Source organism: Leguminivora glycinivorella, chromosome 18 (genome assembly GCF_023078275.1).
Source record: "Leguminivora glycinivorella isolate SPB_JAAS2020 chromosome 18, LegGlyc_1.1, whole genome shotgun sequence".
Lineage (NCBI taxonomy): Eukaryota > Metazoa > Arthropoda > Insecta > Lepidoptera > Tortricidae > Leguminivora > Leguminivora glycinivorella.
In genome coordinates, this window is record NC_062988.1 from 9,719,318 (window position 1) to 9,731,840 (window position 12,523).

Consider the following 12,523-nt stretch of genomic DNA (forward strand, 5'->3'; position numbering starts at 1 on the left):
ACGGACCATATTTAGTAATGAATAGAAGGCCTAAGACTTATAAAATTCAGTTACCTAACAGACAAGTAGAGATATCCATAGATAGGTTAAAACCAGCATTTTTGTTAAATGAACAGCCAGAAGTAGAAAGTTCCTCGGGAAAGAGAGATAATAGTAATACAGGTTTGAGAGCTAATGAGCCTAAACAGCCTTTAGTGCAACAAACGCCGACACCTGTGACTCGTACCACGCGGAGCGGGCGAGTTATAAATAGGCCAGTTAGATTTTTGCTTGATGAATAGTTGTCACATACAAGTAGTACCACAGTCAATATATGGGAGTACAATGACTTTAAGAATATCTATGTCGAGAGCTAAGGAGTAAAGTTACTTGCGCGGAGGGTTTCCCGCAAGTGATCATTTCTTAATTCAGGTTTTCCTAAATTCAGGAAACCCGGGTCCACTACATTTGTCTTTTAACTTAGTATCTCCTGGATGGAGACTGGACCCTGGGGATGGAAATCCCCTAAAGTAGGACGTTAGTCACTCCACCGGGTGGATGGCTACATTCAAACATAATTACTTATTGCTAAAGTTTTTCAGTTTCAAGTCGGGCTCTATATAAGAGTTCCGCAACTTAGTTTAGAGTTAAAGTACGGCAGGTCGCGTAGGTACTGTGACGATGTTTAATTGCTAAGTATGCGTATCAAGGTGGTACGTGATATGTCATAAGTAGTAAATATACTGATTCATGATTGTTGTAGCATATTTAAACAGATGTTTTTTTTAAATACATGTATTAAATCCAAATTCATCTCGAAACGTATTAGACGTTAGAGTATCACATAGTGTCAGAACATCTTGATTGTGTAACAATGGGATTATCTCAAGGAAAGCAGGACGATAGTAACTCTCACAGTGCTATAGCTATAGCAAAAGTAGAAAATTTGTCTAATCAAGTGGAGTCAAAGCTAAATTATGTCGGAATTGGACTCATCGTTTTGGGAATAATTTTGTTTTTGGCAATGTGTTACATTGTAAGAACGAAATGTAAGCAATGTGCAAGATCGTGGGTACAGAGAACTGTGGAGAACATACCACCCACAGCGATCAAAGTTCATACTGTTCCTGCTAACCCACAACAAGTGTATTAACAATAAGTGTCATTATGTGAAGAAACATGTTTAGCTTGTGTTATTAAGTTTTAAGTTCTCAGAACTAGATGTATGTTATTATAAATGAAACAGTGTTTGTGTAATGTAATGTAATGTAACTAGAGCGGATATGATTTCGCAACTCTTGTTTACCATATGAACGTTAGCTTGGTAAGCGTTCCTTGAACCTTTAGCACTGTAAGGTTTGTGTTACATTGTTAGCAAATACTTGGCTATTATTAGCTTTGATTATTTTTTGTATGATGTTGTATTAATTTGGACCTTTTCTTTTCTTTTTGAAAAAAAGAAAAGGGGGGGAATGATGTAGGGGCACGGCGGTGACGCATGCATTAGAGTCAGCAAATATGAACTTATTACTTTGGAGCTTTAGCTAACAGTCAGTCACTGAGCGCGAGGCATACAGCGCGCACACAAACTAGTAGTCGTACCGCGGCACCGCCTGGCCCTCACATAGTTTTGTGTACTTATAATTGTAACCTTCTGATCATATAAAGTCGGATTAAATACAGAGTTAATATCGGACATTTAAAGTTTAATTTATCTCCAGTAAAGGTTACCCATAGACTCTTTAAAGTTCGCCACAGTGAATCATTATAGTAACTATTTAACGTTTGGCAATAAACGTTAAAAATAGGGTCTAAAGTAGCGAATGCTCCATACTAACGCTAATAACTCTTTTTCAACTGTAGGGTAATTTAATTCTGCCTTGTTGAGACTTCGACTAGCGTAAGCGACTGGTCGACCATCACCGTTACACAAAACTGAACCTAAAGCTTTTCCTGACGCATCACATTGTAAAAGAAATTGGTTTTCCGCCGAAAAATTTGGATATTGCAGTACCGGTGGTTTAACTAGTGCAGATTTTAATGTTTGAAATGACTGTTCACACTCTTGGGTCCATATAAATGGTACATCTTTACAACACAATTTATTGAGTGGATAAGCTTTATCTGCGAAATTGACAATAAATTTACGATAGTAACTTGCAAATGCCACGAAACGTTTAACTTCGTCAGCTGTCTGAGGAGTCGGATAATTATTTAGAACTTTGGTTTTTTCGGGATCTGGCAAAATGCCCTTTTCTGAAACAACATGACCCAAATATAATATTTCTTTTCGTAAAAATTGACACTTGGCAGGGTTAAGCTTTAAATTTACTTTCCTTAATCTACTGAAAACGTCTAATAAATTTTGATTGTGTATGGCTAAACTTCTTCCGAAAACAACTAAATCATCCTGATATACCAAACACTGCTCATAATTGAGGCCTGACATGGCCACAGTCATCATGCGTGAAAAAGCGTTAGGTGAAGTTTTACAGCCTTGGGGAAGTCTGGTCATTTGATATTGATTTTTACTTGTTTGAAATGCTGTGAGTGGTCGGCTTGATTTATCTAAATTTATTTGATAAAATCCTTGATATAAGTCTAGATGCGAAAAATATATAGAACCTGATAAGGAGTCTAAAACCTCAGTTATATTTGGAAGTGGGAATTTATCATCTTTAATTTGATTATTTAACTTTCTATAGTCGATGACCACGCGCCATTTCTTTTGTTTTGAAGCATCTAACTTTTTAGGAACCAATAATAACGGACTTGACCACGCACTTCTTGCCTCTTCAATTATTCCATCATCTAGCATTCCTTTAATTTGCCTATCAATTTCAGCCTTTTGCGAGTGTGGCAATCTGTAAGGTTTGACATAAACTGGTGAACTACCCGGTTTTAATTCTATCGTCTGGTTGTAAAGCATTGTAGTGGTCAATTTATCGCCCGGTAGGAAAAAGACATCCGGATATTTTGCGCATATATTCTCAATTGATTTCTGTTCCTCTTCGTTTAATTTACTCAAATCTAATGCAGAAAACAACGATTTTACCCTTTCGGCGTTCATAGTTGGCTTGCTAAATTCACAAATAAAGAAATCACTCAATCTACTCTTATTAATTGTGAAACGGCTTAAATTTACGTCACTATCCCTTGTGTTTAATATTTTAATGGGTATTTTACCTTGAATCGGTTTGACTATAGCACTCGCAACGTATATTCCGTCGCATAATTCCTGACTATTTACTACAAAATCCTCCGTAATACTAGTATCCATGTAATGTATGATTTCACTACGCGCGGGTATAGTAAGGTAACTATTTACCATTTCTGATGAGCTTCTAAAATCTATGTTAACTACTTGTCCGTGTCGTGATAATAGTCGTAACGTGTTTGTTTCAAAATTAATATTTGCTTTATGCTTTCCAAAGAAATCCTGCCCTAAAATACCATCCGCGTTACATGATAAATTTTTAAAAACAAAAAATGAATGTTCGAATTCGCAACCGTTGTAATTTAATTTTAATATAACATATCCGTTAGATGTGACTTGTCCGCCTATGCCTGTGACATATATTTTCTTATCATGGAACGGAATGTCCCAATTTTGTATAATTTCATACTTTATCGCGCACAAAGATGCTCCCGTATCCAATAACCAGTTATAAGCGGTTTTTCCTATATTTAAGGTTGCTCTATTTAAATCATTGCACGTGTAAATGACATCAGTCTCGAAAAAAATGATTCAGCGATTCCGTATTTGGTGCACTCGGGTGTTGACCGGTCGAGCCATTCTCGCTGTGCGATATCACGTGCAGGCTGCCACGAGCGTTGACCCCTCGGGCACGGGACCCGAAATACGAACCCCCTCGTGCCGGCCTGCCTCGTGATTTGTTTCCACGGCCACCTCCTCGCGAGTTTCCTTGCGCGGTTTGGGATTGAGCATATCGACCATAAGAAAACTGTCGCGGACCCCTTTGATTACGATAACGATGACCTCTGTGCGAGTTGTGAGCGAATCCTCTGTGGTACCTGTTAAAAGAGTTATGTGAGCGGTACATACCCATGATCTCCAGCTGGCTGGACGTTGTCGGTCTCGATACTTCTTCGTCCTGCGCTGCCTGTATCGCGTCCTTCAGGCTGCTGAAGTTACGCGCTGCAATGATAGTGCTGAGCCTTGGGTCCTTCAAACCATCTGTGAACTTTTTAATACACATTTTTTCGTTCAACGGCTTTAGCACATCATAACTCGCCGAATTACCTTCTGCCTGAGTTATAGTTAACTCGGAAAAAAGTTTTTCTATCTCGGATCCATACTGATCTATACTACGCCAACCCTGACTTATATTCTGAAGCCGGGAATGGATTGCTGTAAAAGACTTTTTAGGTAAAAGCGAGTTACGTAAATCACTTATAAGTTGCTCTACGGTCAAATAAGTAGCTGACACACGCAGTTTCGCACTTTCAGATAACCTTCCTTTTAACACAAATGTAATAAGCGACTTTTTGCCTATCTCGTTCAACATACCCGAATACATATCAACAGCATCGATCAATCTCTTTGTTGTTTCCTCAGTACCATCCATGAGAGGTATAAGACTACAAGCTGACTTTAAATCGAACTCCATGGTGTCACATTCACTATATTCGCTACTTGTACTCGTATTTTCCTCTACCTCAGGCTTTGAACATAACTCTAAAATTTCTTTATGCAGAGTAGTAATTTTAATGTACAATTTATTGGTCTCCTCGATAACTCCTGAGTTTACGTCCTTTAACTGGGAAAATTGGGAGATAATATTGTTACACCTATTTATAATATCATTCACTTTTGACAGTTGATTTTTTGTTATGTTACCCTCAAACCTTGATTTCCCTTTTTTAACTAAATATTTTTTTATGACAATTAACTCGTTGTAACATTTCAATAATTCATCTGCCATCACAAAATTATATCTAAGTACCTAATTTAATACATACCTATTTTAACTTACATTGACGTCACATTATTGTCCTTAACTTACTTCACGCGAAATGTTTGTTCACTGTATCACTTACTCGTAGTAATAGTTCATTTACTGTCCGTTGAAACACTGGCACCAAAAAAAAACGAAACGCACATTACACAATTTCCGTTAACACTTCAATCAAACACTTATCGGAGCCGTACGAGCAGCACGCTGCAGCTCAGCTAGAGCGACCTCCTGGCGCATCCATTTTTTGTAGGTTTTCTTACACCTTCTGTACAGGGCGTAGCCTCCTCCGATGACGATTATGACGAGCAATATACCCAAGATAATATTAGTGACACTTGCGTGGAATCGAAGTTCGTCGGTGCTCGCAGAAGCCTTATTGTCACCTCCGGCCGCAGTTTGTGCAATAATTACCTCTTCTTTTGATTTTGTAGCCCCCATAGTGAAACTTTTTAAATCAGAAAACCTTAACTGCGAGAAAAAACATCACGTTATTTACTTTTGTTCTAATTGTCCACTTGAGCTATGTTAACATGGTAATGAACTGCGCTCTCAATACCGATCGGTGACTGACCGCACGCGCGACACCGTATATGGCAGGGTCGCCATGTAAGGTGAGGGTTCGGAGTAGAGTGGAAACGACTGTTTAGATTAAATGATGATTTAATACTACTCTCATACATGAGTAATTGGTCCTTATATATAACTTATCAGCTACGTACATAACTATACATAGTATACACTACAATATAGTTAATAAGGAAAATTTTGTAAAGTGTTTATGGAATAAAAAGGCTTTTTATTTTTTATTTATTTATTTATAAATAGTAGTGTTACTACTTAAAAAAGCAAATCAAAAAATATTTAATAAAAATTATTTGATTTGTTCCCTACATTGAGCAAATTTTTTTTTTAAATTAGATTTAAGTACAATTTGCGCAACGTTCTTAGTTTATTCAATGCAAAATAATCTCGATTTATCAGGTTTTGCCACTCCCCTTGATATATGAAATCATCAGGGAGTCATCTAATGCGTATTAATTATAATTAACATTAGACAAAGTTCTGTAAACGATTATTTGAACTGATCACTCAGATAGATCTATTAAAACCAAGTTAGCACTAGTCTCAAAGTTGCCGAGAGGAATAGAATGGAATTGGCGTTGAAAGGGGTCGACATCTTAGGGCGCGACTCACACCGATATGATTACTGAGCTAGGTTGGTACTATACCTACAGGTTGTTTTTTTTTTTTTTTTTTAGTATGGATAGGTAGACGTTTGACCACGATCACACCTGATGGTAAGTGATGATGCGGTCTACGGTGGAGCACGCTTACCTATGAGATACCTATTTACTCTTGCTTTAAAGAGACCTGGATTGTACTGGTTGTAAACCTAATACGGGCGAACCTCTTAACGGTGGTGAGTATAGGACATAAAAAATAGAATTAAATATATAACTTTTACTTAAAATTGAAATTTTTTTTTATCCATACAAGTTAATTCGGCCCGCAACGTAATGCAAACACACTCACGTTAAACGTTCATTGACAGTTGTCATTGATTGTCATCACAACTACGTTTACAGTACAGTGCTGCTGGGAAATTTTTCAAAAATTCATTATGGGGTGAAAATTAAGAGTAACTCAAAACACCTCTTAATTAATGATAACAATATTGAATTATATGACTGGTTTCATTTATGGCCCTTGCCCTTATTACGTTTACGCGCTGTATACATACGGCTTAATCATTTAAAACCTAGACCGCTCTAGAAGTGTCTTATTGACGCCGTGGCTTTATTTTCAATAAGTATCTCAAAAACCAAGACATTTTCATCAAGGCCAAATTCGCTTAATGTGATAGTTAATGAGATGTCCTATCAACCCATTTCGTTTTGGCGTTGGTTTTAGGGACACCCGGTATAACGATAATAAATAACGGATAAATAACGAATGAGCTGGCATGAGAAAGAGATCAAACAAAACTAAATATGCTTATAAATCACAAAGCCATTGACGACTTTTAAGTGACGAAATAAAAATGGGCGACGAAAGCAAAAAAGGTCGAATTTAAGAATTTTATAAAAACCGCATGAGATCCAAACGGGACTTTCTGTGTGAACGCCAGTCTAGTTCACAGTTTAAATTAATAGCAATCAATTGCACTGGCAATCAATTGTGGTGCGACCGGCGGGCCGGCCGGATTAATCATGTTGCGTTTTGTCACTCCGCTAGCTGACCAATCTATAGATTGATAAAGAATACATACATACATATACATATAATCACGCCTGTATCCCATAAAGGGGTAGGCAGAGCACATGAACTACCAAGTTTCAGTCCCACTCTTGGCAAAAAGGGGTTGAAAGATATCGAACTTGTGACATTGCAGTGACGTTGCCAGCCTCTCGCCTACGCCACAATTTAACCCATATCCCACAGTCGACTTCTACGACACCCACGGGAAGAAAGGGGGAAGAATATAGGTGGACAATTAGGTACTTTTATCTTAGTCATGTTATGAGACGAGTATTACCGATGAATGTGGAAGGAAGCGGGAGAGGAACGCTGCAGAGATGAATGGACTGTGTGAGAAATGATATTTTTTTTAAATATTTAATAAGCTTACACGGCATTACAGCATAAAACACCAATACACCGAATAAACTAAAATCGACAAAAATATACAATTTCAAGAAAATATTACAACGATATGAAACGAATGCAAATGAATGATGACATGACGCTCGATAGAGAGGTAGGTATGGAAATAAAAGCTTCTCGAGGCTGAAGCGTAGAGTTAGAGCCGGCGTAGCTTTATTTGACGTTCATATGCGCATTGTAGTATGCCTAGTTGGAAAATAAATATTTCATTTCATTTCATTTTAAAAGACATGCTACGCCGACCCCACACTGAGAGAAAAAACAACCAGTTTTCATGTTCGTTCAACATGTTTTTTGGTTAAATAGCGCCTACGTGTATTGTGCTCTTTGGTTCAAACAACAAGTTAGATTTTGTTAAGTGTAACAAGTACATTCTACAAGTTACTTGTCATTTGAATCAACAAGTCGATTTTATAAAAGCAACAGGACACATATTGTTTCAAACATATGTGTGGCTGATTCAATGAAATATCTTTTAACAAGTTTGACCATGTTGTTCGAAGAAAATCGACTTGTATGATCAATATTGCGATTTATTCCATTTACTAAAATACTTTTGTTTCAAACGGATAAACCCGCAACAAGTCGAACTTGTTAAATTCACAATGCAAATTTCTCGCAGTGCAAGTAATTGGGATAAGGGCAAATCGACTCGAAAAGGTGTGAAAAATCCACATCCACGCATGGGCACATCCATACTAATATTATAAATGGGAAAGTGTGTGTGTCTGTTTGTTTGTCCGTCTTTCACGGTAAAACGAAGCAACGAATTGATGTGATTTTTTATGCGTAGATATTTTAAGGGATGGAGAGTGACATAGGCTACTTTTTGTCTCTTTCTAACTCTCCAATTTCCTAATATGGGGGTTGGAAGTTTGTATGAAGCATTCCGCAATTTTCGAATTTAACGCGAACGAAGCCGCGGGCGAGAGCTAGTTATAAATATATAAAGTGTGTGTGTCTATTTGTTTGTCCATCTTTCACGGCAAAACGGAGCTACTAATTGACGTGATTTTTTAGGTGGAGATAGTTGAAGAGACGGAGAACGACAAAGGCTACTTTTTGTCTCTTTCTAACCCCCACTTCCCTAAAATGGGCGGTGGAAGTTTGTATGGAGCGTTCCGCAATTTTCCAATTTAACGGGAGCGAAGCCGCGGGCAAAAGCTAGTATTATATACAGGTATAGTTTTTCAACCCACGTATGACTTGATTGAGTGAAGATTTTCAGAAACGTATCAGCATCAACAACTTAAAAAAAAACCTAATGTCATTTTATTCCTTACTCAAATCCTCTTCAAATAACATCAAAGAAAATCCCGCTAATCCTTCCCCGTCACGAAATCCCCCAAAACATGCTCTAGATTTTCAGATTTAAATAAAACGAAAATTACCCTAAGACATTAATCTGTATTCTGGCTTAAGCCGCACGATTACTCTTTTGCCACAGAAAAAAAAACTAAAAAAAACAGTAAGTGCACTTACGCTAAGTGGATTTGGCAAAGACCGCGGATCTCCAGTACTGGATCATTCCATACAGAATCGGCTGCGTCCAGATTAGTGATGTGCTGTTTCGGGAAATATGTAAATAAATTGGGGAAATGGAACTGGCCTTAAGACTAAGCAAAGATACTAACACTAGGTACCGTGGACAATACATAACTCAAGAACATAGATAGTCATGTATGCTCAAAGTTGCCAAGTTCCAAGGGGAACATCGTACTCGTATATCGTCACTACTTTGAAAAAATCTCGTATCTCACGCTGATCCTCAAAGTTAAAACGCAGTAAGTCTATATGCATTTCATACATTACTTACTACAATTTTCTTTTCATTGACAGACGAAGATACAAGTTTTTTTTAAAGTAGTGACGATTATCCCTATCTCAGTCATTTATTGCATGTACAGATGTAGTGCGAAAAGCTTTTCCTTTGAATTCTTACGGAAACTTGCGAACGTGTCATGCTATTTCAATCAGTTGACAGAAGACGTACTGACATTGTCTGAACTAGCATGACAAATACGAACGATTTCGGAAAAATACGAAGGAAAAGCTTTTCGTTACAACTGCAGTTACATTGCAGTTATATGAATACAACTGCAGTTATATGTGTAATGAAATTATTATCTATTGTATGAGTCCTCGTTACTTGAAATAAATGAATTTTAATTTTAATTTAATTTAATTGCTCATTTACATTTGTGAGTGTGCACGGAAAACGTCCCACTTTGTCAGTTTATAGGTACAAGTAAATCTCCCCTTAATAGTAACCGACAACGTGGGACGTTTTACTAAACACACTCACATTTTACCTATCCTCAGCTAGTTAATGCTTAAAAATTATGCACGAACTTAAACCCTGTTCTGTACTGCATGCTCCGAACTTCAAACTGAAAACCAACAGCTTACCGATAGGATTTGCGAAGTGTCCATTAAATGCACATGCCTGACTAATTAATTATGTTTGTATCTCTATAATTATACCACCTCTTTACGTGCAGTCAATAATGGTAGTCAAAGACTAAAAAAATGTGATTTCAAAGATTTAAAAATGAGACATGACAAGTAATTAAGTCTGAAGGTCTTATTGGTACCGGGAATTCTGCAGTTTAGTAAAAATTTCGGGAACGGTAATCTTACCGCCGCCGCACTAGTCTAGTTACAGCCGGTTATAACCGGTTATTAAGCCCCCAAATTATGGCCGGATACTTGCGCAGTCAAACTTACTGCTCGGTTTATTTTTGATGGCACTTTATACTTCGCCAAGTTTGCTCCGAGTTCGCTTTTAACTAACGTCTTAGGGGATGTTTTTAATTAGGTTTGAAATTTCAGTTGAAGAGAGCGTACATATAAATTTTACAAGGTTCTTTGCATTACAAAAACTGACATTTTGTCACGCTAGGACTCCTCTATGTACCGGACTATAGTTGCTATCAATGGCAAGTATTTTTTAACCCCCGACGCAAAAACGACTGGGTGTTATAAGTTTGACATGTCTGTCTGTCTGTCTGTCTGTCTGTCATTTTGTCTGTCTGTCTGTCTGTGTGTCTATCTGTGGCATCGTAGCTCCCGAACGGATGAACCGATTTAGATTTAGTTTTTTTTGTCTGAAAGCTGAGTTAGTCGGGAGTGTTCTTAGCTATGTTTCATGAAAATCGGTCTACTACGTCGCGTTCGGGGGTTTTTCAAAATTTTAATTTTGTGGTTAGGTTATTACTACTTTTTCTGGCTTAGCAACACGTACTGTACACCGCACCCACTACTACTTATTCAAAATAAAATTGCTCATGCTCCAGACACAAGAAAATTGATTATTCCTCAGCTACATTTCTCTCACTTCAATTGTCCATCGTATTAATTATACTGTCTGACAGTCCTTTAATCTGTCTGTCTATTTAATTCACCAAGCAAAAACTTCTAGGGATCGTGCCAAAAAACGTCCGTAGCATTCCAAGTTGTAAATTTGGAGAAAGGCAGGACATTTGAATAAAAAAGACAAACTATTTCTCTTTACTTTCAGTTTTGCTGCAATGTTGAATAGTTATGAGTCGGCCGTCTGTTATTTTAATAAATTATGTTACATATTTTTCACCACACCAACTGGTAATGGCTCTCTTTGCTATTCGAAAATAGATAGAAAAATTGCATTTTATCCACAAGAGTGCAAAGTAATTTCATACAAATTTTAACTTGATGTCTTAAGTTGGCTGGTAGAATTTACCTATAAATGATTTTTTTGAATAATAAATATTGAATAGATTGATGAATTTAATTTAGTTTGATGTTTTATAGTCAGTATTTTATTCGTGTTGGTGTGGTGAAAAATTTTGTGTTTCACTCGGTGGCAAAGTTTGTTTAACCTTCGTGCCTTGAAACCCTCGCAACGCTCAAGATTCCACTTTCTGAACCGCGAGCGCAGCGAGAATGTTGGAATCTTTCGCTCGCTCGGGTATCAATATTGACACGTGCGGTTAAACAACTACTTTGCCCCCTTGTAAAACAAATAACTATTATTTTATTTTGAATTTTTGCAACAATAAAATAAACAAGAGTCAAGAATTCTTCTGTGAAAGTCCTAGAAAATTACTAACCTTTGTACTATAAAAAATTACGTGCCTGAATTAGTTTTTTTTTAGTATGAATAGGTAGAAGTTTGACCACGATCACACCAGACCTGATGGTAAGTAGTTATGAGCAGGGCCCGTAACTTTCATGCCGATGACATAAATTTGACGTCACGCTGCATATAGGATGATTCAAGCGTTTTATTTAATAATTAATCATTATTCATAAAATCATTTTAATCATGACTTCAAAACTAATCTATTCATATGTGAAATAATTAATACCTACTTGATACTTGAAAAGTAAATTATTTGTTTATTTTTTATACATGTATACATTTTATTAAACAGTTTTGTTACCATATTTCAATGAATTATAAAAACAAAACAAATTGTTTCCTTTTCATTTCACTTATCGAGTAGGTATTAATTATTCCACGTATGAATAGCTTACTTTTGAAGTCATTTGTAATCGATTAAATTGATTAATGAATAATTATTACAATAGAAGTATTTGAATCACCTATATTATGTAGCGTGACGTCAAATTGATGTCATCGGCATGAAAGTTACGGGCCCTGGTTATGAGCTTTCTCACAAAGACAAATGATTACCTAACTAGCAAATTCACAGTTGTTGATCGTTTATAGTATCGCTATGAATAGATAAAATTGAATAAATTTATGTCTCATCAAAATTAGAAAAAAAGCTTCTATTTGTGAGTTTTGGAAGAGAACAAACATTGGAAGAGATCCCTCTTAGGAGTCTTAGGGGTCTGTCCGTCGTTGTACTTTCTTCCCTTTCTTTCTTTTATACATATATACACTGAGATAAATT